At 36.9% G+C, this 27,623-nt stretch overlaps 1 protein-coding gene across 8 annotated transcripts in view; it reads left to right on the top strand.

Annotated features, from left to right (window-relative positions):
- Window positions 1-27,623, top strand: part of LOC145280198 (uncharacterized) — a 178,901-nt gene that overhangs the window by 56,113 nt on the left and 95,165 nt on the right. Inside the window, exon 2 of one of the 8 annotated variants that reach the window (XM_080131969.1) lies at window positions 19,104-19,226. The exons of the other annotated variants lie outside the window; for them this stretch is intronic. The gene's annotated coding sequence lies outside the window, so the exon portion shown is untranslated. The remainder of the gene's footprint in view (window positions 1-19,103; window positions 19,227-27,623) is intronic. 8 annotated transcript variants of the gene reach the window in all.

Below are 27,623 nucleotides of genomic sequence, written 5' to 3'. Positions count from 1 at the left end.
ATAGCCGTCTGAGTACTGTTATTGTAGATTGAGTGTTAGTCTGTTGCATTGGAAGCATTTCTGGCCATTTGGAATGGGCATCCACAACCACAAGGAAACTAAGGCCATTGATTGGACCAGAAAAGTCTACATATATTCTGGATCATGAGTGTTCTTGGTATGTCCAGCGAGAATCCACAATCTGAAGTAGGTTCTTTTGTGCTTCCATACATTGAGTACAATGTTTAGCAGTACATTCAATGTCTCTGTCTATATTAGGCCAATAAACTACACTGCAGGTTATTGATTTCATTCGGTTAATGCCTGGATGCCCCAAATGTAATTGTCTTAGGACTGCTTGCCTGATCTAAGCAGGAACAACCACACAATCTGCAAATATCAGACAAACATCAATGACAGAAAGAGAGCCACTGCGGCGTTTGAACTGTTGGAGTTTTCCCATGAGCTTAGGAGGCCATGGAGATATCTGCACACTTTTTGGATCATTGGATCTTGGTGTTTCTCATTTGATGTCAGTTCTTATCACTGGAATTGTCCGGATACAATCTGTATATGTGCGTTGAAAATCATCCTCGACACTGATGGCAGCAATGATGGTATGATCGTCTTACACTGAAATCATATCCCAGTAAAATGATTACCCATTGTTGCAATCAACTGGCTGAATATGCCGGGATACCTTTCTTTCAGCCAAATATTGATAGCAGTGGCTTGTGGTCTATCAGCAGTGTAAAGTGACAACCAAACAGCATCTTCTGAAGTATTTTACAGCAAGGATTAATGGCAGTGCTGCTTTTTGCACCTGGCTATAGTTGTCTTCCACAGATGACAGATCTGAATGCATGCATGATGGCCTTCTCACTTCCATTTGCGAATATGTGTGAGATCACTGCTCCCACACCATGGTTTGATGCATCTGCTGCACAACTGGGGGGGGGGCAAAATATGTGAGCAGTAGGTCTGATCTGATGAGTGCTTTGATTTTATCAAATGATTTTTGACGGTCCATGGCCCAAGACCATTTTGTACCTTTTATCAGCAGTTTATTGAGTGGAGCTTTGATTTTGATGGAGTGACTGCAAGAAACTATGTAGTAACTCGCGTCTCAGAAATGCGCGTAAACTGCTAACATCTGATGGGGGTGACATGTGTTGAATAGTTGCCACATTAGCAGGATCTGGTTGGTTCCCTTGATCATCAAAAATATATCCCAAGTATTTTATGGAAAGGAGATAAAAATGGCATTTTTCAAGCTGGCGTTGGAAACCAGTCTTGGATGTGGATTAGAATTCTTTCTGTCAACTCCTGGTTGCATTGCCCGGCACTTATGTCATTGAAGTATGCAGCTGTACTTTCCACTCCAGTGGGCATTGTGTTCATAATCTGCTGAAATATTGCAAGGGCTAGTTTTATCCTAAAAAGTAAATCAATGAATTGGAATAGTCCATGGTGTGTGTTGATAGTAAGCAATTCCTTTGAGGTTTCTGCCACTTCGATTTGTAGATAAGCTTCTTTAAAGTTTAATTTTGCCAAGCAGGAGCCACCATTAAGTATGGTGTGGAGATCCTCTGGGATTGGCAATGGATATTGTTGATCCTCTAGTGATGCATTGAGATCAGTCGAAAAATCAGGACACAACTGAATTGAACCATAATTTGCGCACTAGTCGTGTTCCGATGACCCAAGTTTACGTAGCAAAAGTCTGACTTCCAGTCGCCAGCTTGTTCCTTGAATTCCACCCGAAAGAGGTCCTCAAAACTTACATACAGAACATCGATTTAACCATTAGATCATAATGAAATTCCGTGATAGAATTTATGATCAATTCTGCCGATGTCATGAGTTTTGTGTCCCAAATGTTGAGAATCTCTCTTCCATCAAACGTAACTGTTGTTGCATCAATTGTTGTATAGTAACATCCATTTGTCCGGTAAATGTCTTAGTTCCTACGAGTGTTCGAATAGAACAAAAACAAACCTCGTCGCCAATTGTTTCGTCTTTTGGAATGTAAATTGACTGTGAAATTGTCACGTAAAAATGATGCAGAAACAGCGGCTGGGGACGTTTAAAAATTTTATTTAAGAGATTTAAATAGGTGAGCCGCTGGATGCATAATGATCGGAAAATGTGTTATTTTATCTATCCAGTGTCATGGCTGACTCGTCGTCTTGCCAAGGAGGATAACTCTTTTGCCAGTTCAAGGGCAATAACTCTTTTCTCTGTCTGTCTGTCTGTCTCTCTCCCTCTGTCTGTCTGTCTCTCTCTCTCTGTCTGTCTGTCTCTGTGCGTGGACCCTAATTGATAGCAAAACATTTGTTAGTGTTGTACACAATCTAAGTCTGCACAGTTTTGTTTGTTGGTTGATTAAATGTTTGGAACATTGTCTTTCTAACTCCGTGTTAACTCACAATACAGAGCAAACCAAAATTGAGATTCTCCACTATCCAGATAGTTATTAAACCAACTTTGATGTGCAACAATAATCATTTGGATGAGGAAACTTTTTCTGGACATGAATCCACCCACAATAGATGTGGTATAATTATACAAAACAACGTATGTCCTAGATCAATTACACGATGTTCCTCTAACATTTCAGGTATATCTATGAAGAGAACAAGGAAAAAACATTGAAGCCACTAGAAATATATTGGGTTACACACTCTAATCAGTCTTCATGCAAATTCAGATATCCATCTTCCTGATTGTTATGGTAGAAAATTAAGTTCCAGGGAGTTTAATGGATTTAATAAAATACTCTACCAAGAATGTAAACATTTGTACAAGTCTACAAAATAAGATACAATGCACAGGTATGTGCAAGCACTGAAATTATAATGCTGTAAAAGATAACACTAATAAGGAGAATAATGATGCTTAAATAAAACAATATATGATCTTACTAATTTTTTTTTTTTTTTTTTTTTTTTTACGATAAGTAAACTACCATAAATGATTTTCATTTTTATCAATAAGTGTTATTTGAAGAATATGAAAGAAATATAAGCTAATTTTTAATTTTTTTTTTTACAAGGGAGTCACCACTTATCAAGGCCTGAACGTCACTCAAGGATAAGGGTTAATGAATGTACAGTGGTCATGGGGGAACATGTCGTAGTCATCATTAGTAGTGGAAATTTGGTAAATTAGATTACTTAAGGGGATGACTCATCAAGAACTTGTCCATGTTGGACTTGAAGACAACCAGATTGTAGTCCGTTGGAAAGCAGGAAGATGGAACGGAGTTCCACTGGCATGTAGTTTTAAGAAAAAAGCTTTGTTTGTGGTATCTATGTTTAGGCACAGATAAAGAGTGGGGGAAAGTATTGATAGGGGTTTCAGATAGACTAGTATTTTTCATGAAAGTCAAGACAAGGGGACCATACAGTGAAGCTCTGATGAGCACTTGCCATGAAAATAACGATAAAGCAGAGACCGGTTTGCAACATCTTTTCTGTGGGGAAAGAGATTGCAGGGAAGAGAAAAGGGCATCCCCCCACTAGGTTACGAAGTCTATTTTGAACTCTGTCAAGGCAGGATAAGCTGCTTCTTGCAGCTCCTACCCAGAAAGTTGACAGTTGTATATTTGAAGGAACCGACTTGAAAATAATGTAAGAAGATAAATATATTTAAGGTTAAGGTGATGTCTCTATGCCCAACAAAGACGGAAGTTGTGAGACAGCATAATTGTTTAACAGCATAAAGATGGGCTCAAGTGTTATTTGGACCTTATTTTTCTATATCTTTAAGTTGTGCCATTGAAATGTTGATAACTCAAAACTTAGACTGAAATTTTGGATAGTGATTGCTGTTATGAAATGATATTGGATTCATACATTTAAATTTGAAATTGAAATACCACAAAATTTGGAGCTTTGATAAAACTTCAAGTTCAAAAACCATATTACATTGAGGACTTCATTAGCTACAATTTGGGCAAAACAACAAGTCTCTACAATGAAGAGAACCAAAATTATTTCCAAAAGTATAGCTTTCACCTTTGACCTTTTTAGACTAGATATCTGAAAATTAAATCTGTTCTTATTTGGATCATGATCAATATTTTGAAGTTTAGTGATGATTGGTAAAGCAATGTGAACTCTAAGCCTGTACAAAAATAAACAAATAAACATGGGTAAAAACAGCTATAATTTTGTGTGAGTCATATTGGTAGAATATGACTTCATGAGAAATATCAAAATTTAACCAAAAAATCTATTAAGTTATACATATAAAATATTGAAGCAGTATTACAGAAAATGTATGGAAAAAAAAGCGCCTTTTTTCCCCCTCCCCCTGCAAATATTCTTGACTTTAAAATAGACTATAGAAATGAAATCCAATATATATAATAATGAAGAATTTAATTGGAAATGAAATGCACTTAACTACGTGTTTGTGTGCTAATTGGTTTGGGTGCTACTAGGGTTTAAGTCATCATGTTGTATTTAAATGATTATTGACCATCTTTAAATATAATGGAGGAGGTGTTCGAGGAGAAAAAGACAGAGGTAGAGATAGAAGTTTTAATAGTAACCTGGGCAACGCCGGACAGCCTTGCTAGCTTAATATAATGCCATAACGTAAAAGGAAAGAAAGAAAATGGAAATAAAATCATAGGAAAAGAATAGACTAAATGCAAGCGATATATGCAGCATTTACTGCGCATATTTTTAAGTAGATCAAAAGTTTCATAAAGTCTGAGCAGTATGTATACTTTTTAAATCCGTTTGTTCTCCTTGAGAAACATAAAATGTATAAGACTCCCTTTTCAATAAACTTGATTGCTCAATCATAATTCTCGTGATAAAAAAAATGTAAAAATAAAAAATAATTTTTCAGAACTCCTCCTCACCAACGTCATAATTTGTACTAACTCCTCAACTGTAATTCACGACCCCAACTCTGAATGTCCATATGCTCTCTCAGCTGACAAAAACTTGATTCCCTGTTCTCTCCAATTCATCTTTGTAATAACCACTATTAACCTCATACGCAAATTACTGCCACATTTCTATAAAAGAACCCATCTACAACATTAAATTTTTTTCTTTTCTCTTCCCCGATCCTGTCACCTGATAGGTTAAACAGAGGTGTGGCTGCTTATGTAATACCTTCTATTACCCCCCATCCCTAATATCTATCACACAAATGGCAGTAAGATGGCCAATCTTCGACTGGTATGTTATCTTTCTTATTATTCCCTGAGGTGAAGCGGCACAATGATGCAAACCTCTTTCCTATTATATGGGATACTATCAAACAACAGGGTTTGAGGATATGTTATTTTATCCATTTTTCCACTGCCAAATCTGATAGTGCACTAAGCATTCTAGGGTTTTACACAAACATAGTCTAACTTTATACTAGGCGTCAAAAATAAAAAATTCTAACTAGTTAGTGTAAAATCTATCCTTTTATACACTGTTCTTAATGGTAGATCCCCTTGGCTGGTGCAGTTGTTGTTGCATCATCCTTGAGTAACACATTATCTAAGTATACAGCTTCTAGAATCGAACGCTGCCTCCTAGCTTGATTCTTTTGATTGTGCAGTGACCCCACTACACTATATCATTACCTTCTGGAAAATGTGCGCATCAGTAACACAATCTAATCCACCCCCATTGGTTTGAGACCTTCTAAAATTCTTGACATCAAAATGCAGATTTCAAGTGGGGGACCACATTCAAAAAAGACTGATCATAATTAATGTATATTGCATGATACATCTTATGTCAACAGACACCATATTGTGAAATGCATTGAGTCATCTATTATGGTCAAGAAATGTTTGCCTTCATAATGCATTACATTCATGCCTATCTGAGACCAGTTGCCCTTTACCTTGAGCTTTATTTTTTGCCGCTATGCTGGATCAATTTGTTAACACTCTTCACACAAGTGTTTAGCTGCCTTGATCGATGCCTTCGTGGTCGCAGGACACTCTTTGGACAAGATATGTGGTTCAATGAATTCCAGATGTCCAATTTTGTGATGTACAGGGTGGAATGATAAAGTTGTCGCCTTAAAGAAAACAATCCTACAGCTTTATTTTAAAACTTTTATTGAAATAATTCAAGTAACTTGTAGATCTGATATCTCTTCAATGTAGCTGCCGTCAACCTCAATCACTTCCTTGATATGGGTTTAGAATTGGGAGCATGTCTTTTCCACAAGCATTGGTGGGAACTCTGGTGATAATGGCTGGCTTTGATGTTGTTGGAGGTCATGTTGATGATGTTCTCAACGTATGACCAAATGAAGTAGTCCAACGGGTTTAGGCCAGTAAGAGAAGGGTACAAAGTCGTAGCACTCCTTCTGAAGCCGAACTTGGGTCTCTTTGGACTTGTGGGCTGTTGTGGAGTCCTGCTACCACACCCAGGGTCTGCCAGTGGCCATCTGATTGCACCAGGGGATCACCACATTCAGCATACCCAGGTACACATTGATGTTGACTTTCAAGGCAACTTCGAAGGTGGCATGATGTGAATCTCTCTTAAAATCACACGGAAGACCATAACCTTGGCCAGAAACTTCTTCATCACCTTGTGCACACCCCTGTTATTCGTGGCACTCCAACCATATGTTTGGAGGGTGCTGGCAATGATCCTATTATAACTTGGATCGGTAGAGAGCATGAGTTGTACAACGGCACATCTCGGATTTTGCTTGTTGAACATTGTGTCAATTTAAGACCTGATAGAAGGCTCCTATCACTGTTGGAATTTGTTCAAAACTGGCCAACTAGTAGATCATATGCAACAAAAAAGGCAAACCGGTTTTCATCAAACAGAAATAGAATCCTGCCGTCTTTTCTAGGGTGACAATTTTATCGTTCCATCGTGGATTACAATGATCTGATCAAGTGTTAATTGATCTGTGAAGACTGCGCATGTCATTTGCAAAGTATTAGATCCCTGCTTCATTATATCAATCCATCTCTTTGGCACTCTAGTCAATTTATAAGCCAGATTCTGCTCCAATGGAATTATGGTAATATTAACCTGTAACCCCTACAGGGCAGCTCAGATGCACAGGCTTGGGGTTGAGATGCAACTGTAGCCGATACCTGTGGCACCACCCGTGTTTTCGTCTAGTGGTCGATTTCGTCACTATCATCCGCTCTCTGTTTCCACTTTTGAATCAACTTCCAAACTGTCACCTGGGAGGTCTGAGGAATATATTGCATTCAACAACTGCGTTTTCAAACAAAGAAAAAAAAGTCAAAGCTTAATTGGTTGTTCTTAACATAGAATAATTATTGCTTTCGACTTTACAAATAAGTTACACACTGGCTTGGTCATGCAAACAGATGGCTGGCAGTTTTTTTTCCTTTTACCAAGTACTTCGTCTTTTCTACTGTCAGTATACAGAGAGGTCAGACACGCGTAGGTACGTTGATAGACTGCCAATGGAGATCGCTGTCGAGTGATTGAAGAGGAGATCACCCGGAGGGGGGGGGGGGGGGTGAGATGCGTGGCAGACCCGTTGTGTCAATTGAATGTGACAGCTCATATTCCTGGCAAGGGGACGTTATTTCCTCACCGACGCGTTGGGAGAGGGGTGGGGGTGGGTGGGAGAGAAGATGAGATGAAAACTTTCTTTCTTTTGCTTCAATAAATGTAAAGGTCGCTTTTTATTATTTTTTTCTTCTGCGATCAGGCAGTCAGGGTTCGTCAGGCCATTACTGGACCCCCCCCCCATCTCCGGACAAAGGCACGACCGCTGATTGGTTGGCCGCCATTTGTGGACATATAGAGAGAAGTGGGGATTACAGCTAACATTCATAAAAGAAGGTGAGGAAAAGATGAGAGACTTTTTTTTACCACGCGCCTGGCGGCACATTACGCGTTAGGGTAGGTCGATTTTGGCATTATGACTAGGTCTATGCAGAGAAAGTTGTTAAATAGCATTGAGAATAACAACACAAAATACTTTTTTTTCTAAAACTCCATCGTTTTTTGCTAAAATGAATTTAAACATTGAAAAACTCAATTAAGCTGCATCTATGTCGCCGGGTGCCGGTGTTAAATCAAAGAATAAGCATGTCATATTAATGACGGTGTTGAAGAAAAAATATGAAGGGAGTATAAACCATACGTTTTTTTGTTTGTTTGTAATATCTATTTTATTTTTAGAAAACTAATTGAGTGTCGATATAAAAAGACGCCCTGCAAAATATTTCATTTAAAATGAATTAAACAACTAATAAACCGGGGCTTTATTTTATCCGGTTAATATTTCTGTCTACACTGCCAAGTAATCGGGTTTTTATGTATTTTCGTGTTCACACGTGTGTTTACTTTGTTAACCGGAGCTTAATTCAAATATAGAAATTATTACATTTTGCATTTTATATCTTAGCAAACCTTAATTATTAAGAAAAAGAAAGGTTTATTTTAAACCTTTGTGTTATTTAATTTAATAATTCTTTATTAAAAATAAACATTTTTCTTCAGGCTATTTCGGTGTGATTTGACTTGTGTTTTCATACTGTTCGGTAAGTAAAACCATTATTATTTCTTTTTTGATATTTACCAATTTTTCCAAATTTTATTTTTAATTCATAATTTCCTTTGTTTAATTTCTTACAATATCATTAAATATATATTTTGCAGATATTTTTCTAACCATGAATCGGAAACGAACTTATTCCTACACGCAGTGCTATTTCTACAAAATTTGTGGGCCCACCTTTTCCATTAAATACAACAGAATCCCTACTTCCGTCAGGTTATTAAATATGGTTATTACATGGAGAATTCTCGCCCAAAGTTAAATAAATTTGCCCTTTCAAAATTAATGGCAAATGATGTTAAAGATATTTGGAAGGCAGTAAATCCCCGTTTGCCCCGATTAACTGAAAAATGGATTGTACACAAATTGCAGGACACCTGCTTTAAAAAAGCTAAACAAATAAATAGAAACGTTTTATCCGGCGCCGCATATGCCAATAAACTTGACAAATCATTTGATATTTCATCTTATTCGTGTGACCTGCCAATTGCAAGTTGTCATGACAAAAAAAGAAAATTGTCAGTCAAAGCATATAGTCTGTACCTGTCCTATAAAAAAAAGGTAAGTTTTTTTTAATTTCTCTTGTTTGTTTGAAAAAATCTTTATAATGAAAATCATAGACATTGATAAATCCAAAACTGACAGAGAAAAAGGAAAGATAAAAAAATACCTATCAAAAACATAATAAAAAAATTAGAAATCTTGTCTGCATTGGTGTTGATGGGAAGCACGACAAAGATACTTTATTTTACATGGAAACTGTCGATGAAAAAGGAAACAAAAATCGAAGAAAAGCTAAAGGACAAAGCATCACTTGACATTTACGAAGGAGATGTGGAAGTAAGGGGGTGTATCTTACACATAGTGTGATCCCTACTGTTAGAGCAACTGGTGCTCTAGCGGTATCAGAAATTTTGTGAAAATAGTGAATAATTCCACCCCATCTCTCCTCGAAAAATGTAATTCAAGCCCTAATTTTTTTTTTCAATTAAAGGAGCAAGGACCAAGGTTTCATTAAAAAAAAAAAAAAAAACCCAAAAAAACAATGTGTTTTTTTTTTTAAAAAAAGGTTTTAAACTTCGGACTTTACAGGTAAATTTCTAAAAAACGGTTTTTTTTTTGTTTTAAATTTGAATATATTATTTATTGACCTTTTCTCTTCAATTTGTGATATATAAAACTATTCAACATAAATTAATTATTTACTTTTTAATAGAAACTTGAAAATGGGGGGGGGGCGTGAATTTAAAAAAAAAACGTTTGTCTAAAATATTATATTCGGTTTATTGGAAAGAACATAAAATTTCACATTGACCCTGAAAATATCGTAAAAATAGAATCAATAGAAAAATTTTGATAGATTTTTAAAGTTTAAAAATTGAAAAATATTGAGTTCGGAAAATTCATTACTGTTTTTAAAAAAAAAAAAAAAAAAAAATTTCTATTACTTTTAAAACAACTGTAATAGTTTATTTTGGAAGTATAATCCATAAAGAAAATAAATAACCCACTTTTAACAGAGAAATTACGAGATTTTATATTTTATTCGCAGTTTCGTGTTAGGGGTGTCAAAAATTCCTACAAAAATTCTGATACCGCTGTTCTGACGGATGAAGTTAGTTCACAAAGTCCTAGAAGAGTATGAGAGTGTCAATACTTTAAAGGCTGTCCTTTTAGACACCACAAGCACCAAGACTGGTTTCCTCACTAGAAAACAAGCTGCATAGAAAAATACACACTATTGGTTGTTCTCTACACCAGAATGAGCTTCCTTTTAGGGCATTATTTAAATTCCTTGATGGAAGTGCACGAAGCACAAAATCATTTACGGGTCAACTCGGAAAATTATGTGCCAACAATTACCATCATTTACCCCAAGTTGACATTTTACCAGTGAGTAGTCCTCTGGAGGGCAGGTATTCTGAACTAACAGAAAATGATCTCACTGGTGACCAAAGACTACTTTTAGAGTATGCTGTTGGTATTTCAAGTGGTAAAGTAGACCCTCAGTATGCAGCATGAAGGATCTGACCTTTAAATCAGGCAAAATGGCTTACTCTGGCAATCCGATTAATGTGTTTGTGGACCCGTAAAATTTATCAATCTGAATTGACCCGAAAAATGCACCAGCTGACTAGTTTTATTGTAGAAGTTTATGCAGTTAGCTGGTTTGAAATTAAACTGGATAATAAATTTCATAACCAGCAAATGTATATTTTTAAAATGATTGGGCAAATAAAAAAGCAACCTCCAGAAATTCAGGAAATTGCTTTAAGCAATCTTCAGTTTAATGCTTTTGCCCTTTTGCCAGAGAATATTCTGTTCTCTTTGTAAAAATCAGATGAAATGGAAGTGAGAGAAGAAGCTATAAGAAGAATTTTAACCATTAGGTAAGTAAACATTCATATAAAACTGGTCAAATTGTTTATTTCGATTTATACATTCATTTTCAATTATTAAATTTAAAAAAAAAATAATTAAAATAAAATGTGTGTTAATTTGTTCAAGTTAATAAAATTATTTGACTTCTCTTTTCTTTTTCAGTAGTTGGGAACCAGTGAAAAAGCGTTTAAAAAAATATCAACAATAAATTTTGACGCTTTACATTTCTCAAAGTGGAGTTTCAGAGCCAGCACTAACTGAAGAATTATCAGATCATGAACTTTAGTAATTAATGATGAGTGGCAGAAAGCCAGAGTTACCTGATTTGCCTGCAAATTCACAAAGTGTGGAAAGTACTGTAAAATTGACACCAGAAGCCTGTCAATCAGTCTATGGACTTCAAGCAAGACATAGACATATTATTGCTAAGATTTTATGCCATGAAATGAGGCCATTTTTTGCTTCAAAGGGATCCTATAGGGAGAATTTTTATATTATGGTAAAAAGAAATAGCTTTTTTACTTGCCAATTGTTTTGTGTTTTTTATACAAGCATAGATAACTGCCTAGAGATAGGTAAATAATTTGTGTTAGGTTTTATTAAGACTTTTTTCCAAACAGAATAAAAACTTCTTTTTTTATTGATAGTAAAAAGCATTGAATCTTGCAGTTATAAAACAAAGTAAAATGCAGCATTTATAGAATTTTATAATTGCCGCCACCTCAGTGGGGGGGGGGAGGAATTATACTTTTGTTTAATATTTAACATATCAGTCATTATATCGTTTATTTAAATATATAAAACAACTTGTTATGATTGAAACTGCAAAATATTAAATAATTTCTCACAAATCTTTCACAGATAAGGATTTTTCTGTGTCTCAAAGTAGATGATCTTTAAAATCAAATTAGCATCCGATGCCTGATGTTAGAAATCTAGTTTTTTAATATTTGTACTCCCCATATGTTTGTGCAACTTTCTCTGCTTCAACCTTTTACATTTTCCAGAAAAAGTTGAAAATCAACCTACCCTAATGGGCAGTAGGGTAGGTCGATTTTGGCATTATGACTAGGTCTATGCAGAGAAAGTTGTTAAATAGCATTAAGAATAACACAAAATACGTTTTTTCTAAAACTCCATCGTTTTTTGCTAAAATGAATTTAAACATTGAAAAACTCAATAAGCTGCGTCTATGTTGCAGGGTGCCGGTGTTAAATTAAAGAATAAGCATGTCATATTCATGCCGGTTTTGAAGAAAACATATGAAGGGAGTATAAACAATACGTTTTTTCTTTTGTTTGTAATATCTATTTTATTTTTAGAAAACTAATTGAGTGTCGATATAAAAAGACACCCTGCAAAATATTTCATTTAAAATGAATTAAACAACTAAAAAAAACTAAGCAAAGAAATAGAAACGTTTTATCTGCATATGCCAAAAGTCTTCTGGTCAATTACAAATTGACAAATTATTTGATATTTCATCTTGTTCATGTGACCTGCCAATTGCAAGTTGCCATGCCAAAAATATTAAATGCAAAAAAGAAAATTGTCAGTCAAAGCATATTGTCTGTACCTGTCCTATAAAAAAAGGTTAGTTTATTCTATTTTTTTAAATTTCTCTTGTTTGTTTGAAAAAATCTTTTTAATGAAAATCATAGACATTTTAAATGAATTTCCATACTTGTATTTTATGTAAACCAGTGAGAAAAGAAATTACAATTTTTTTACGTGGAATAGAATTTATTTCAAAGATTAGCGTAGATTAGAATAAACATTTGTCGAATTTTCTAATTCAGGTTCCTGTAGAGGAGAGAGTATTTTAAGGACCAAAGAAATAAAATAGGACTCAAATGCAATTTTCAATGGAGACCTGTTGATAAAGCTTCAGTCGCAAAATCTAAAAAGTTAACTGTGTTAGGAGAAAAGCAAGTTGATTCATCCCCCCCGCCTATTGCTTCAACATCCCATGACCAGAATATCATTCTGACATCAGAAAATAGTGATGGAACAGATGAAAGTTTTGAACCAGAGGAAGGGTGTAAGAGTATTTACAGCCTGATAAGCATTCCTCGTTATGCCATTGAACTCATCAGAGGTGATGTCTCATCAAACCTACGTGCAAGTCTTGCAAATGCTTTTCTTTTGGATCTACAGGCTGCAGGCCTTCTAAAATTAAATATTGATTTAAGGAAAGTTTTTCTTGATAAATCCAAAATTGACAGAGAAAAAGAAAGATAAAAAAATAATGCCTATCAAAAACATAATCAAAAAATTAGAAATCTTGTCTGCATTGGTGATGATGGGAAACACGACAAATACACTTTATTTTGCATTGAAACTGTCGATGAAAAAGGAAACAAAAATCGAAGAAAAGCTAAAGGACAAGAGCATCACTTGACATTACGAAGGAGATGGGATGTGGAAGTAAGAGGGTGTATCTTACACATAGAGCAATTCCTACTGTTAGAGAAACTGGTGAAGTTCACAAAGTTCTAGAAGAGTATGAGAGTGTCAATACTTTAAAGGCTGTCCTTTTAGATAACATAAGCACCAATACTGGTTTCCTCACTAGAAAACAAGCTGTATAGAAAAATACACACTATTGGTTGTTCTCTACACCAGAATGAGCTTCCTTTTAGGGCATTATTTCAATTCCTTGATGGAAGTGCACGAAGCCCAACATCATTTACCGGTCAACTCGGAAAATTATGTGCCAATCAATTACCATCATTTACCCCAAGTTGGCATTTTACCAGTGAGTAGTCATCTGGAGGGCAGGTATTCTGAACTAACAGAAAATGATCTCACTGGTGACCAAAGACTACTTTTAGAGTATGCTGCTGGTATTTCAAGGGGTAAAGTAGACCCTTAGTATACAGCATGAAGGATCTGACCTTTAAATCAGGCAAAATGGCTTACTCTGGCAATCCGATTAATGTGTTTGTGGACCCGTAAAATTTATCCATCTGAATTGACCAGAAAAATGCACCAGCTGATTAGTTTTATTGTAGAAGTTTATGCAGTTAGCTGGTTTGAAATTAAACTGGATGATAAATTTCATAACCAGCAAATGTATATTTTTAAAATGATTGGCCAAATAAAAAAGTAGCCTCCAGAAATTCAGGAAATTGCTTGAAGCAATCTTCAGTTTAATGCTTTTGCCCTTTTGCTGGAGAATATTTTGTTCTCTTTGTTAAAATCAGATGAAATGGAAGTGAGAGAAGTAGCTATAAGAAGAATTTTAACCATTAGGTAAGTAAACATTCATATAAAACTGATCAAATTGTTTATTTCGATTTATACATTCATTTTCAATTTTGCTTCAAAGGGATCCTATAGGGAGAATTTTGATATTATGGTAAAAAAATAGCTTTTTTACTTGCCAATTGTTTTGTGTTTTTTATACAAGCATAGATAACTGCCTAGAGATAGGTAAATAATTTGTTTTAGGTTTTATTAAGACTTTTTTCCAAACAGAATAAAAATTTCTTTTTTTATTGATAGTAAAAAGCATTGAATCTTGCAGTTATAAAACAAAGTAAAATGCAGCATTTATAGAATTTTGTAATTGCCGCCACCTCAGTATGGGGGGGGCAGTTATAATTTTGTTTAATATTTAGCATATCAGACATTATATCGTTTATTTAAATATATAAAACAACTTGTTATGCTTGAAACTGCAAAATACTAAATAATTTCTCACAAATCTTTCACAGATAAGGATTTTTTCCGTGTCTCAAAGTAGACGATCTTTAAAATCAAATTAGCATACGATGCCTGACGTTAAGAACCTAGTTTTTTAATATTTGTACTCCACATATGTTTGTGCAACTTTCTCTGCTTCAACCTTTTAAATTTTCCAAAAAAGGTTGAAAATCAACCTACCCTACTGCCCATCTGTTGAGCCTCAGAATTATTTTTATGACTTCACTCTGGTGTAGACACGCATTTCAGTATCCATTCCTGGGGGGGGGGGATCATTTTGATTATCCATCCAGAAACACGTATTCTGTTTAAAACAACATTAAACCATTATCATTAGAATTCAGCCATGCAAATTCCCCTGAATTCGTGTCAATGGGACCACCTAGACGACAAGCTGTTCCTTAATCAACTAGCAAGGTCTCCCGGCATCGCCCGGTTCCCATCGGATCACAATCTGCAAGTTGTATTAATCAATTAAATGCTTTACTATCTCCAGTTTTCTTTGTATCAATATTTCACTTGTAGCTTTAGTCCTAACTCATTCTTTTCCAGTAACAATGTCTGTCAGCAAGTGGTACGACTTGGCCTGCTACTGCAGTGTAAGATTAAGGCTTTTTAGTGTGACATCAAGTTTAGCTAAATTGATACGCTGAACATAGTTTGTCAGACAAAGCCAACACTGTCTTCTAAAACAGGACCAAATCGTTCCAACATCACACCTGTTGCCCAAGTACTTGAGTCAACTCCTGCATTCAATCCATGCCCAGATATGACATTTATTCTCGTCCGGTCAGCTGTCCCTGCTGTATTTCCTGACAGCCTTTGGGCAGGGGTCTTCTGTTTATCTGAGCACCATTGGGGATTATGGCCCCATTTACCACACTTTGTACAGAGATCCCCTAAGATCGCCTCCACTGCTCTGTGGCCTTCATGGCCACAGGTCTAGCAGACCAGCCTGAGTCTACCAGGGGTTGGCTTATACTCCCCCTTTCTGAGCATTCAGTCCTTCTGGGTGGGGTCTGTCTCTACTTCCCAGTTTTTTTTTTGTTTTTGTTTTTTTTTTGGGGGGGGTTCTGTAAGATCGTCTTGGTGTACCACCTGTGCTCTCCCAGGCTTTTTTCTTCCACCTGATAGTCTATTCTTGGGTATCACCTTATCCTGGGTGTCCTTGGCCTTTACCCTCTCCCAAAACCTATCTGCCCTTGCTGCCATTTTCACCGCCTGAGTTAGGTTATCTGGAGAACCCCGGAGTATGTCCCTTCTGGCATCTTGATCCCTAAAGGCATCGATGAATTGGGTCTGAATCACCGCCCCCTGTCTAGTTTTCTTGTCGGGATAGGCAATCCTGGTTAATTCCGCCATACAGTCACCCAACTTCGATGTCAGTTCCCCCCTCCTTCTGTTCGATCTTCATGAAGCTTCTCATTGCCTCTATGGCAGTATACTCCATATGATTCTTTAAGCCATGCCCAACTTATCACCAGGTCCCCCTCATATATTTTCCTGATGAATTTAGACATGGGCCCCACCACTCCATCATATGCTTAGAGTACCGATTCTATGTCTCTTAGCGCATAAATGATTCTTTCCTTGTCAATGGCCCCAAGCCATTCCTGCTATCCCGGGGGATTCCCCCCATAACTAGGGATGCTCACTTTCCCCCAATACTTCTCGGAGTTGTTGGGTGCTCGGTGAGTGCTCCTCACCTAATTCTTCCACCTCACCAATCATGGATCCCTCCCTATTTAGGGACATACTTTCCCTTTTTTTTTTTTTTATGTCGGGGCTAGACAAAAAAAAATTAAAGGGACTGGTAGCTTTTTAGCATAATGGAAAATCAAGCAAACACGAGTGAGAATTAAAACAATGCAAAGAAGCCAATAAAAGAGGGGGGGGTGCTCTTACCTTCTGGTCCTCTTGTTCCAGCTGGTGCAATGTCTTGGTGATTACTTGAATGTTGGGCCAGAAACCGTTATAATTATCAAAACTAAAGTCGTGGTTCCCTTGCCACAGCAACAAAGTAATTATCAGTTCTTCCTTCCTTTTTTCTTTTCCCCTTTTTTCTCTTCTTCCTCTTCTTGACAAACGCAGAAGAAATTATGAGTTTTTTCTCTCGCCAGGTCTCTGTTCTTTTTAATCCGGGGACCAGAATCTCTTTGTTAATAATTGCAGCATCACTTATGAGGTTTTCACCGCAGGGTTGATCCTTAGTCATGGACACCAGTTATGTTTCTTCCTGTCCAGCCAGCTGTCCCTGCTGGGAAGGGGGTTGGCCCTTCTGGATCACAGCTCCTTTTTGTCATATGGGTGATGCCAGTGGGTACCTACTTGCCCACGTTATCTTCGATCCAAGTCGACACAAGCTGAAAAAGAAGTCTGTTATTCTCCAGCAAGTTACTCCAATCAGACTGGTGATGTCTTAGAAGAAAAAAAAGGCAGAAGGTTTGTTATAAGTAAAAAGTCTGTGTTAATAAATAAAGCACTAATTACTTGTTACATAAACGTATAACAGTTGACTGCCGAACCTGTGAACACCTGATTTTTTAAAAGTTTTTTGTCATGGTAGGAGTAGAGTGCGGCTCACTTATTCTGTCGATACGAGGTTAGACACATTCTGCCTCTCGTCCAGAAACTAATATTCAACATCAGAAAGAAGCTTCAGTGTTACAGATACATGCTACTCTCCCTGGGTATGGTCGTTCCTGCATACTCTAATCAACATTTTAGACATCATTTTCTTGAGAGAATCATCATCCATTATGTCATTCCATTCTTTTATTACTGCAATAGCTGATCTTTTTGGTGCTTCAGTTGTCATTCCGAGTCCTTCACAGACAGGTGAATGTCCTACTAATTTATTGCAAATAGAAAACGTGATGCATTGTATAAAGACACTAGGTAACTCTGGAACTGGTATTCCTTATTTTTGTCATAATGTATTACACTTCTTCCAGATTCCAAGGCCTAACACTAATGCCTCTTCCTTTTAAACATTTAAGGTTTTTACTTACTAAACTGCAAGATTCTAGTTTAATTCAAACTGTGGACTTCTCTTGCATCAAAACACTTTTAATGATAGCTGTCAGTAGTAAGGGAGCTACGTTTAAGCTAAAACCCAAACATGTCAGAAAATATCTTTTTGCTTTGATCATTACCTTCTGAAATGGCTACAGTAATTCATGGACTCGTATCTGCAGGTAGGCTCTCTTCAAATTCAGCAATGCTACCATTAATCCTTCTGATGCCATTTCCGTAGTTAGCGGTGCACACATCAGCAGTTGCAGTGAAAGCATCAACATTATAATTAAATTTTCGATAATCCATTGTGTGTTGTACTTTAGTAGGTTGCTCAATAGCCATGAGTTGAATTAATCCTTTGATGGATCTCATATGTTCCTGTGAATATGGTATTAATCAAGTACATTTCAATCCTCAATAGAAATATCTGCAAAGACTTCTTTTCCCCTATTGTCACACCTCCAGATGCTGTAATCATGACACTTGCTAAAGCTTTTATTACATCAATTCCAATTAATAGGTCGTAGCCAAAGGATTTTTCTTGCATCACCAGGATGTTCACTTCAGCTGTCACCTTTCTCAGTACAGATTATGACAATCCCAACACCACAACATGCTTCAAATAAGCCTTTAATGGTCATAATATTCAATCATTGCTTCTTCCACATTTGACAGCAATTTGCCCTAACTATACACCGAGAACACCATGTGTCTACAAGTGCTGAAGACTGCATATCATCAATTTTGATACCTAGGACCAGCAATTCTGCATTCATTGTTTGGCAAGAGTCAATATTCGTGACGATATCTTGTTCCTGAAGTTGTTTCCTGAACAGTTGGGAGATATGTGACCCCACTCATTGCAGCAATAACATCATAGTATTGAATAGTGATGGTACCAAATCGATGTCTGCTGTGTGGTTTGGAGTGCATGACGGGGATGAGAATATAATGGGAGTACACAGCAATGACGATGAGACAAAATTACTTGGTGATTTCATATTAGTAATAAAAGGCTGACATGTGAAAGATGTGTAATAGACGTTTTAAACACGGAGCGAAATCATAATGAAGGGGACACTGACATCACCTTTAGGAGTTCATTTCTCTCCAACTCAACTGACTGAACTCTAATTTCTAACTCTAACTCTAACTTAACTGAATATATTGAATATATCTTTCTTTGTGATGTGTAAATGTGTTCAAACGTGCAAATGTTTTTTAACATGGATTTTTCATATTAACTATGACTTCAACACGTTTTTGGCAACAAAAAGACATTCCTTAATTTACATTGTCTGATTCTGACCTAACTAGTTGTATGATTATTTCTAATATAATGGACAATTCTCTACATTCCTATCATCACATCTGAATAGCAATATGTATTAACTTTTGACCACTGAGTTTAATTCTAGCATTCTCCTTTTAATAAACATTATTTTCAATCCTATTTACTTTGTTTCTCTAATTAACAGGATCTGTCCCCTTCCATATACAACAATAGTGTTCATTGTGTTCGTGGATAAACATTACTCGTACCAAACAGGGTCCTGAACAAAGGCGAGTTCTCTATCCCAACCATCATCAGTGGACCTGAGGTAATCTCATTAGCATCTGACAAAGCCAAAAACTTTGCAGCAAATTCTACCCTTTACAACCAGGTCACCTACCCCCTGTGTTTTTTCTTGTGACTGAAAACCTGCTATGCAATGTACAAATATCTGTATGAGATGTTGCCAAGCTAATCAAAAATCTTGATTCCAGTAAAGCAGCTGGCCCCGACGGCATTCCAATCATACTGCTCAAAAAGCTTCAACCAGAACTAGCTCCAATACTTACAAAGCTCTTTAAACGTTGCCTTAAGGAGAATTGCTTCCCAACATCTTGAAAAAATTTCATCAGTTTGCCCCCTATTTAAAAATTCTGGAGATCGGTCATCTGCTTCTCAGTACAGACCAATCAGTTTCCTGTGTGCCATAAGTAAGTTGTTGAAATTTGTAATGGAGAAGTGGTCGACCACCTCGGCAAAAATAGCCTACTCTGTGACATGCAATATGGTTCCCGCTCTGCTAGATATACAGCTGATGTGCTAACTGTAGTATCACAGAATTAGTGAATCTTTCAAGGAAGGCTTATTTACTAGAGCAGTAGCTCTTGGCATATCAAAAACTTTTTGTAGAGTATAGCATGAAGGTCTACTTCACAAGATTACCAGCTACGGAATAGCTGAAAATGTCTTGATTATTAAATCTTTTCCCTCTGATAGCTTATGAGTAGTCATCAATGGGCATAAATCGGAAGCTCATAGTAGCGATACTGGTGTCCCTCAAGGTTCCATCCTGGGCCCAATTCTCTTCCTGATCTTCATCAATGATCTCACAAATCACATTCTAAAGTCATTCATGTTGATGACTTCAATCTATGGCAACACTTCAAAGGCCAGCAATGACATCTTACTGAGTCTCTCTCTTGATCCTGACCATGTGGTGCAATGGGGAAAAGGTGGCTCGTTAATGTTAATGCAGCTACAATCCTAATTTGTCTGACTCCTATTAGGCCCCAATTGAAGTGAATGACTCAACTTAAGGAAGCACCGTGTTTTGACAAGCTTATTGGACTGACCTTCATTCCTAATCTGAAATGGAACACATGCATAAAATCTGTAACCAAGATCGCTAGGAAAATAGTTGGATTATTCTACCATTTCAGTAGATATTTCACTGCCGATGCAATCTTCTATCTGTATTAGAGCCAAGTACTTCCTAAGATGGAGTATTGTTGCCACATCTGGGCTGAAGTTGCTTCGTGCACCTATCCTGCCTTGACAGAGTTCGAAACCTAGTAAATGATGCTCTTTTCTCTTCCCTGCAACCTGTTTCCTACAGAAGAGATGTTGTGAGCCTGGTTCTGCTCTATCATTATTTTACATGGCAAGTGTTCATCTGAGCTCCAATCTATAGTCTGCTCTTGCCAAACTTTCACAAAAAAAAACACTCGATTAGCTTCAACTACTATCATCAATTTCCCCCACTCTCTCTCTCTCTCTGTCTAAATCTAAAACTCTGATTTTATAAACACAGCTTCTTTCCTAGAAGCGCTCACCTGTGGAATACTGTTCCGTTGGCCTGCTTCCCAACCAATTACAGTATGATAGCCTTCAAGTTTAATGTAAACAAGTTCTTGATGAACTGTCCCCTTAAATAAACAAGTTGTACCCATCTTACACCTTTAACGATTAATAAACTACCACCTTACATTAATAAACCCTTATCCTCTCTGAGCAGTCTTTGGACCTTGATAAGTGGTAACATCCTTGCGTAAAAAAAAAAAAAAAAAACTTCAACTCTGGCACTTCATAGCAAAATGATTTGGACCCCGACATTTATAGCACACAGGACTCTTCTGTTTATCGCTAGCGGGTGTGGGGTGGAGTCCTCATTGTCTCCATAATGACTAGTGCATGTTGCTGTAATTGGTTCCATTTCATAAAGGACGTTTCCAGCTCGAACTAATAACTCATCATTAATTTGTCAATATGTGATGCTGTTCGCAAAAGCCTACTTATATCCTAATGGCACATCTTAATAGTTTGTCATTTACACTATCAAATGGTATTAACAATTTTTGTAAATCAGCTAAGTAAACGTCAACTGTTTCTTGGGATGAAGTAACCGATCAATGAACTGTTGCCATGCAACTAAAGGAGCTGTACTAAATGCTGTCTATAAGCTATGCTTAATTTCATCTCATCCATTGTTGGTACATTGTGTAAGCCGCTCTGGTTAACCTCAATGGAATGACTGTTGCTGGCTTTTTTATTTTGCACAATTTACAAATACGCTCAGCCTTCTCAACCTATTCGACAACAGACAGTTCAGTAACTGATCTATCAAATTCTGATATTGAGCAGATGTTGAATTGATTATTTTTAGGGGGGGGTCGCCACTTATCAGTGCCACTTGAATGTAAAGATTATATATGAAAAAATTGAAAAAAAAAAAGCCAAAATAGTTTATAAATAGAAAACAGTCACCAACAACGTCAGTTTGCATCAACTCCTTTGAATTTAAATCATAATTCACATCAGCTCTAAACGTTTTTGCTCTATCAGCTGTCAAAAATTCGACTGCCTGTTCTCTCCAATTCATCCTTCTAATAGCCACTATTCCTCTCCATGTCGACCAATCCATCGCTGAGTTTTTCATTTAAAAATGTTCTAACCGATAAGCTCTAGTAGGGAGGGATCCTATCTTGTTAAAAAATGAATCCATTTGAATCAGCTTCCGTTAATGAGAGAGAAGAGCCAGTTTCTTAACATAGGTATCCTTATAATCTCTCCCTCCCCACCAAAAATGTGTGATAAGCCTTGTTGCAAAATACAGTACAAAAAATGTTTACTTCAGGGGACTCTGTTTTATGTTGAATAAGTCGATGAGGATTTTCAGTTCCCCAAATTTGCACATTGTATTGGTTTACTTTGTTCGTTTAATGCAAATGAAAAGTGGCTTTATCACTGAAAATTAATAACGAACTGAAGTTTTGTTGTCCTCCATTTGCAGCATCTGGTTGCAAAATTCCATTCCTTGTAGGTAGTCATTGTTTTTAAGTGCCTGAAGGAGCTGCAATCTTTATGGTTCTAATTGCAGCCATTTTTTTTTTTTTTTTTTTTTTTTTTTAACACACGCCATACTGTGGCTTCAGGAATTGTCAGCTCATGACTTACATGGCGTGTGGATTTCTTTGGGCTCCAAATAAATGCAGCACGGATTCTCGACATCTTCCTTTCAAGTTTGCAATTACCTGGACTTTTGCATTTACAAACATGCGTTCCCTTTAAACTGCTTAAACCACCTTCAGATATTCTTGAGAGAAGGAGCATCACAATTGTATTTCACTCTGAATGCAATCTGCACTGTAATCACTGATTTTAGGTTTTGCAAACTCAAGAGCACAAAAATCTTTCTATTGACGGGTCACCATTTTTCTTCCTCTGACAGACAGACGCATGAGTCACATGACAATCATACAAAACTAAAAAATCTGATCTTTGAAACACCCCCTCCCTGATTCTGATTAATACCATTGCGTATGAAATATTTGATCATGAAATAGCCATTCTTTTTTAATTGCCCTGTATAACGTTTTCATATTTTCTTCAAATAAACAATTCATTACACGATGTTTATATACTTCAAAGCATACAAACTTTTAATCTCTGGGCAGAATATATTGTTTGAGACAGTTATTTTCTACCAATTAGCTTGGTGCTTTTTTTTTTCACATAAACATCTCAATGTTTTTATTGTGCTATGCATGCAAGAAGAAAGAAGACAATCGTCTGGGGGGCAAATCGATATATGGCTCTCTCTCTCTCTCTCTCTCTCTCTCTCTCTCTCATTCTGCAGAAAAGAAGAAAAAGAATTTGCCTCTTATAATGAGGCAATGTAGTTGCTTTACACTCGTCTCTCTCTTTCTCACTCGCGTCTGCCTAATGGTACACTTGCTTTCATGATATCGCCATAGATAAAATGAAAATACATTTTTCTTTTTCAAACAAACTAAGGTGTTTAGAATTTGTTTGAAAATAACATGCCCAAATTTAATTCCTGTAAGAGCAAATGCCAAGCTAGCAGTAATTAATTCTTCATTTTGTGTATAAAAACTAGGATTGTTATCTATACAAACTATTAGGGCAACTGAAACTGATGTATAAATCTCGAATCTTTCTGTTGTGACCTTGAAGGTCCGATAATACGATAAGACGTTAGTATATTTACAGAAGAAGCCTTATAGAAAAACCTCCAGTCTGTCATGGAATGGGGACCTAAATGGATGGTAACATTCAATGCTGCCAAGACTAAACTTCTTTTCTTTAATTATTACAAGATAACTTTTCAACCACTGATAGCCTACCTAAAGGCTTTGTTCAAACTCTTTCAACTAAATTGGCAAGTAGCAAAATCTAACTCCTACACTATAGAGATCCCTAGATGTTGAAAATCCTTTTGCTCAAATAGTTTCTTCCTTCAAACTTTAAGACTGAAATTCCCTCCCAGGTTCTTGTTTTCCTGACTGTACACACATGCACAAGTTCAAGTGTAATGTGAACAGACATCTGACTGCTCAACTCCCTACGAATTTGATCGCACATAGTAGCCTCTTATGTCAAAGTGGCACTGTGCCTTGTTTTGGAGACTTCATTGTAATCCCAAAGTTATAGAAGCAGTCTGTTGATCAGTGTGTGAACCTTTTCTAGTCTCGCACACTAAACTAAACACGTGTTGTACCTTTTTCTTTCACAAAACAAATTCCTGTTCGTTTAATTCAATTTAACACGTCGTTCGTTTCTTCCTCGAGACAATTCATGTTTCCTATTTTTCACCACCACCACAAAATGGTGACAACCGAACGCAAGACGAGCAAGCATTGCCGCCTATGCCACAAGTCCACAACAAACTGGCGCCCGACTGACGCGGAAACAAACAAGCATGGCGACCCTACCTTTTTTGAAATTGTTTTGAGCGAGACGTGCGTTTAATTTGATAAAGAAAAAAACAAACTTTTCAACAAGAAAACTGTTACCGACAAGGACCTCAACGAACTACAATGACAAAACCCCTCGTCAGACTCGGCAGAAAAACGAACACGGAGCTGTCGACTTCATAGCGAATTTTAAAAAAATTTGAGCTCGACAAACATTTTCACGGTTTCCTAACATTACCCTGCAACAAACGCAACAAGCAAAATCACATAGGCCTATGTACAATTCCCTCCCACACAGCAGACGCAACAACAAAGAAACAGGACATCTCTATCAACACATTGGAAGAAGTTGAATCAACAATACGAGTTGAGATGCACCACGCACGCTGATAAACTCAAAACTTGGAAGTTTCGTTGAGAGCTGGTAACCACGAACGAATACACAACAAACGCCCGTACAGACAATGTACACACACTACCGCAGATGCACATGCGAAGACAACGGCAACCAAACACATCATTCAACAAGAATGAATGCGCAACTTGCGCCCGTCAAAACGATGCACACATTACTGCTGACTCACTTGCGAAGATAGCGTCAACTGGGCACACACACGACGTCACCACAAAACAAAAATTTTCCTTCCAAACGAACAATTCACTTCTTTGCCCAAGCAACTCTTTGCACATGTCAGCACACAACAAAAGACCAAACAAACAAATGTCAGCCTAAAAAAAAGAGTAAACGCTTTTCCACGCGTAAGTAAATACTTTTTATTACGAACACACTCCGTTTTTGACATTCCGTTCCTTTTGACGTTTTTCAAACAACCACACCAACAGCAAAAAAAAAAAAAAAAAAAAAAAAAAAAAACAGGACAAAAAATCAATTGCCGAAAACATTACTCACAAAAAATATATATATACATATATATACACACACACGGTGTATATATTTGTTTTTTTCCTAGGAAGGGGGGAGTATTGTGTGAACCTTTTCTAGTCTCGCACAAAAACACACATTCATATTTCAAGCTATGTCATATACATACGCACACACAAACATACGCGCCCACATCCACACACGTACATATATTCACGTTCGCATACATACCCTCACATTCACGTGTATAAACACACACTAACGTATACATATGTACTCACACACGCGCACACGAACGCACATATGGACGACGTCACTTCCGCTTTCTAAGGAAATATACACATGCGCAAAAGACCACCGGCTCTTTCTTTCCGGGCCAGCTTTCGTGCTGGTCGGTCGGTCTTCGGACCAACCGCGTGCGTCACACCCACTTACTATGTATGGGGCACGAACTAACAGACTGTATGTACACATTCACACACTCTCTCTCTCTATCTACTACTGGTCCCTGAGAACACCTTCGCGTAGCTGACTGCTAACTGACATCAACTCTCCATTCTTTGTCTTTGTCTACACGCTAGACTATCATTCTCATTTCCACTCCAACACTCATTTCTCTTCCCACGCGCGAACAAACGATAGTGACCCAAACTTGAGATGAACACACATTTCCTTTTCTTGCTACAATACTAGTCCCGCAACGAACATTGGTTACACATGCGTGGACATGAACACCTGTTATAACTAAAACGTTCATTCTTTCAACAGCAAATAAACGACGTTTATCTTATCCATCAATTGAGTCTTTGTTTCCTTCAATTCCATTCATTTCATTATTTTCTTGTGGCAAGCTAGGGTATTATATCCTGGTCCGTTACATTGATTTGGCGACCCCGTTATTTTAAAATAAAATGGATGAGGTTGAACGAAGCACTCATACACACGCAGACTCTCTCTCTACAACGATAAACTTTTCCTCTTCACCAGCTAACAACGAGAGACGCACGCCAAACTTTAGACCTTCCTCTTCACCAGCTAACAGCGAGACGCACGCTAAACTAAACACGTGTTGTACCTTTTTCTTTCACTTGTTTCTTTCACAAAACAAATTCCTGTTCGTTTAATTCAATATATCCTGGTCCGTTACATCAGTCATAAAAATTTAGAAGAAAAGATGAAGAAGGTTAAATCTGAAGAACCATCTGGTATCGTTGCAGCAATGTTTAATCATAGTAATCCAAAATGATAAAATAAACAAAACGGATTTTAAGATTTTGCTAGAAGAGTGTGAAAAAAAAAATGGGGGGGGGGGAGAAAAAGAATGAATTTTAACTGAAAAGGAAAGGATGTATTTATGCAAATTAAACTCAAAACAAAAACATTTTTATATATATATATATATATCTTTAAATAAAATACGTGGAAGATTCTCTAGAGCCCTTTCGGCTATCACTCATCAGGAGGAAATCGATAGCGTAACAAAATATTATCTCAAAAGTTTAGAGAGTTCTAATGGGGAACTATTGAATTTGCCAAAAGTACACGGGCAAACTAAAATTAAATTTATTTTCGTTTAACAAATGATTAAAATATTGGCACAACGAGGGGAGAAAAGAAAAAGTAGAAACATCTTGCTTATGGATTTTGGGGAGACCATACATTCTGGGATGTTGTGACCCAGAGGGTCTAATCCTGTCATAGACGTCCTTGCAAAAAACATTCTTTTTAAATAGTGCAAGTAGACGCCTTTGCATTTTGACTTCGTTCTTGACTGATAATACTTGCAAAAACAAGGCCAAAATGCGCTATTTAAAAAGAATGTTTCTTGCAAGGACGTCTATGATGGGATTAGACCCTCTGGGTCACAACGTCCCAGAATGTATGGTCTCCCAAAATCAATAAGCAAGTTGTTCCATACCGTTGGATGAGACTATACGTATATGCACCGACGTGCTGTATGGTGGTCGCCTGACCGCTCCATGGTTTTCTAAAGAGATTCTTGTTGAACTCGTTTTAATGTGTACAAAATCTGTGGAGTTTAGTTTTTGTGATATCATGTATTGTCAGGTTGACGGGGTTTCAATGGGGAGTCCGTTTAGCGGATATTTTTGTTGGATATTATGAATCCATTCTGTTTAACTCTATAACAAAACCCACTACATATTTCAGATATATGTTGACGACACTGTTACTATTTTTCCATCGCAAGGTAAAGCGTCAACATTTTTAATAGGTTGAATTCTTTGCATGGGGCTCTAACTTTCACTATGGAAAGTGAGAAAGATAATTCCCTTCCCTTCTTGGATGTTCTTGTCGAACGTTCAATGGGGTGGGAGAGCTTTCTCACTACAATTTATAGGAAGCCGACATTTACTGGCCTATGTGAACTGGTTGTCTTTTTTACCAAAATCATGTAAGATCGGCTTAATTAATACTTAGGTACATAGAGCCCTCATGATTTGTTCACCTAACAGGCTAGAGGCCGAACTCTATAAGATCAGGGAAATATTCATCAATAATGGTTATCCAGTTGACCTTATTGATGACTGTATTTTCAAAAAGGCTGCGGATTTTAAATCCCTTAAAATGTTTGGACCTTTGAAATGCCCGGTTTATTTAAAATTACTGT

The sequence above is a fragment of the Euprymna scolopes genome, chromosome 7, assembly GCF_053919585.1.
Source record: "Euprymna scolopes isolate OS-2025 chromosome 7, ASM5391958v1, whole genome shotgun sequence".
In the NCBI taxonomy this organism is placed as follows: Eukaryota; Metazoa; Mollusca; class Cephalopoda; order Sepiida; family Sepiolidae; genus Euprymna; species Euprymna scolopes.
This window is presented reverse-complemented; position numbering and strand designations above follow the sequence as displayed.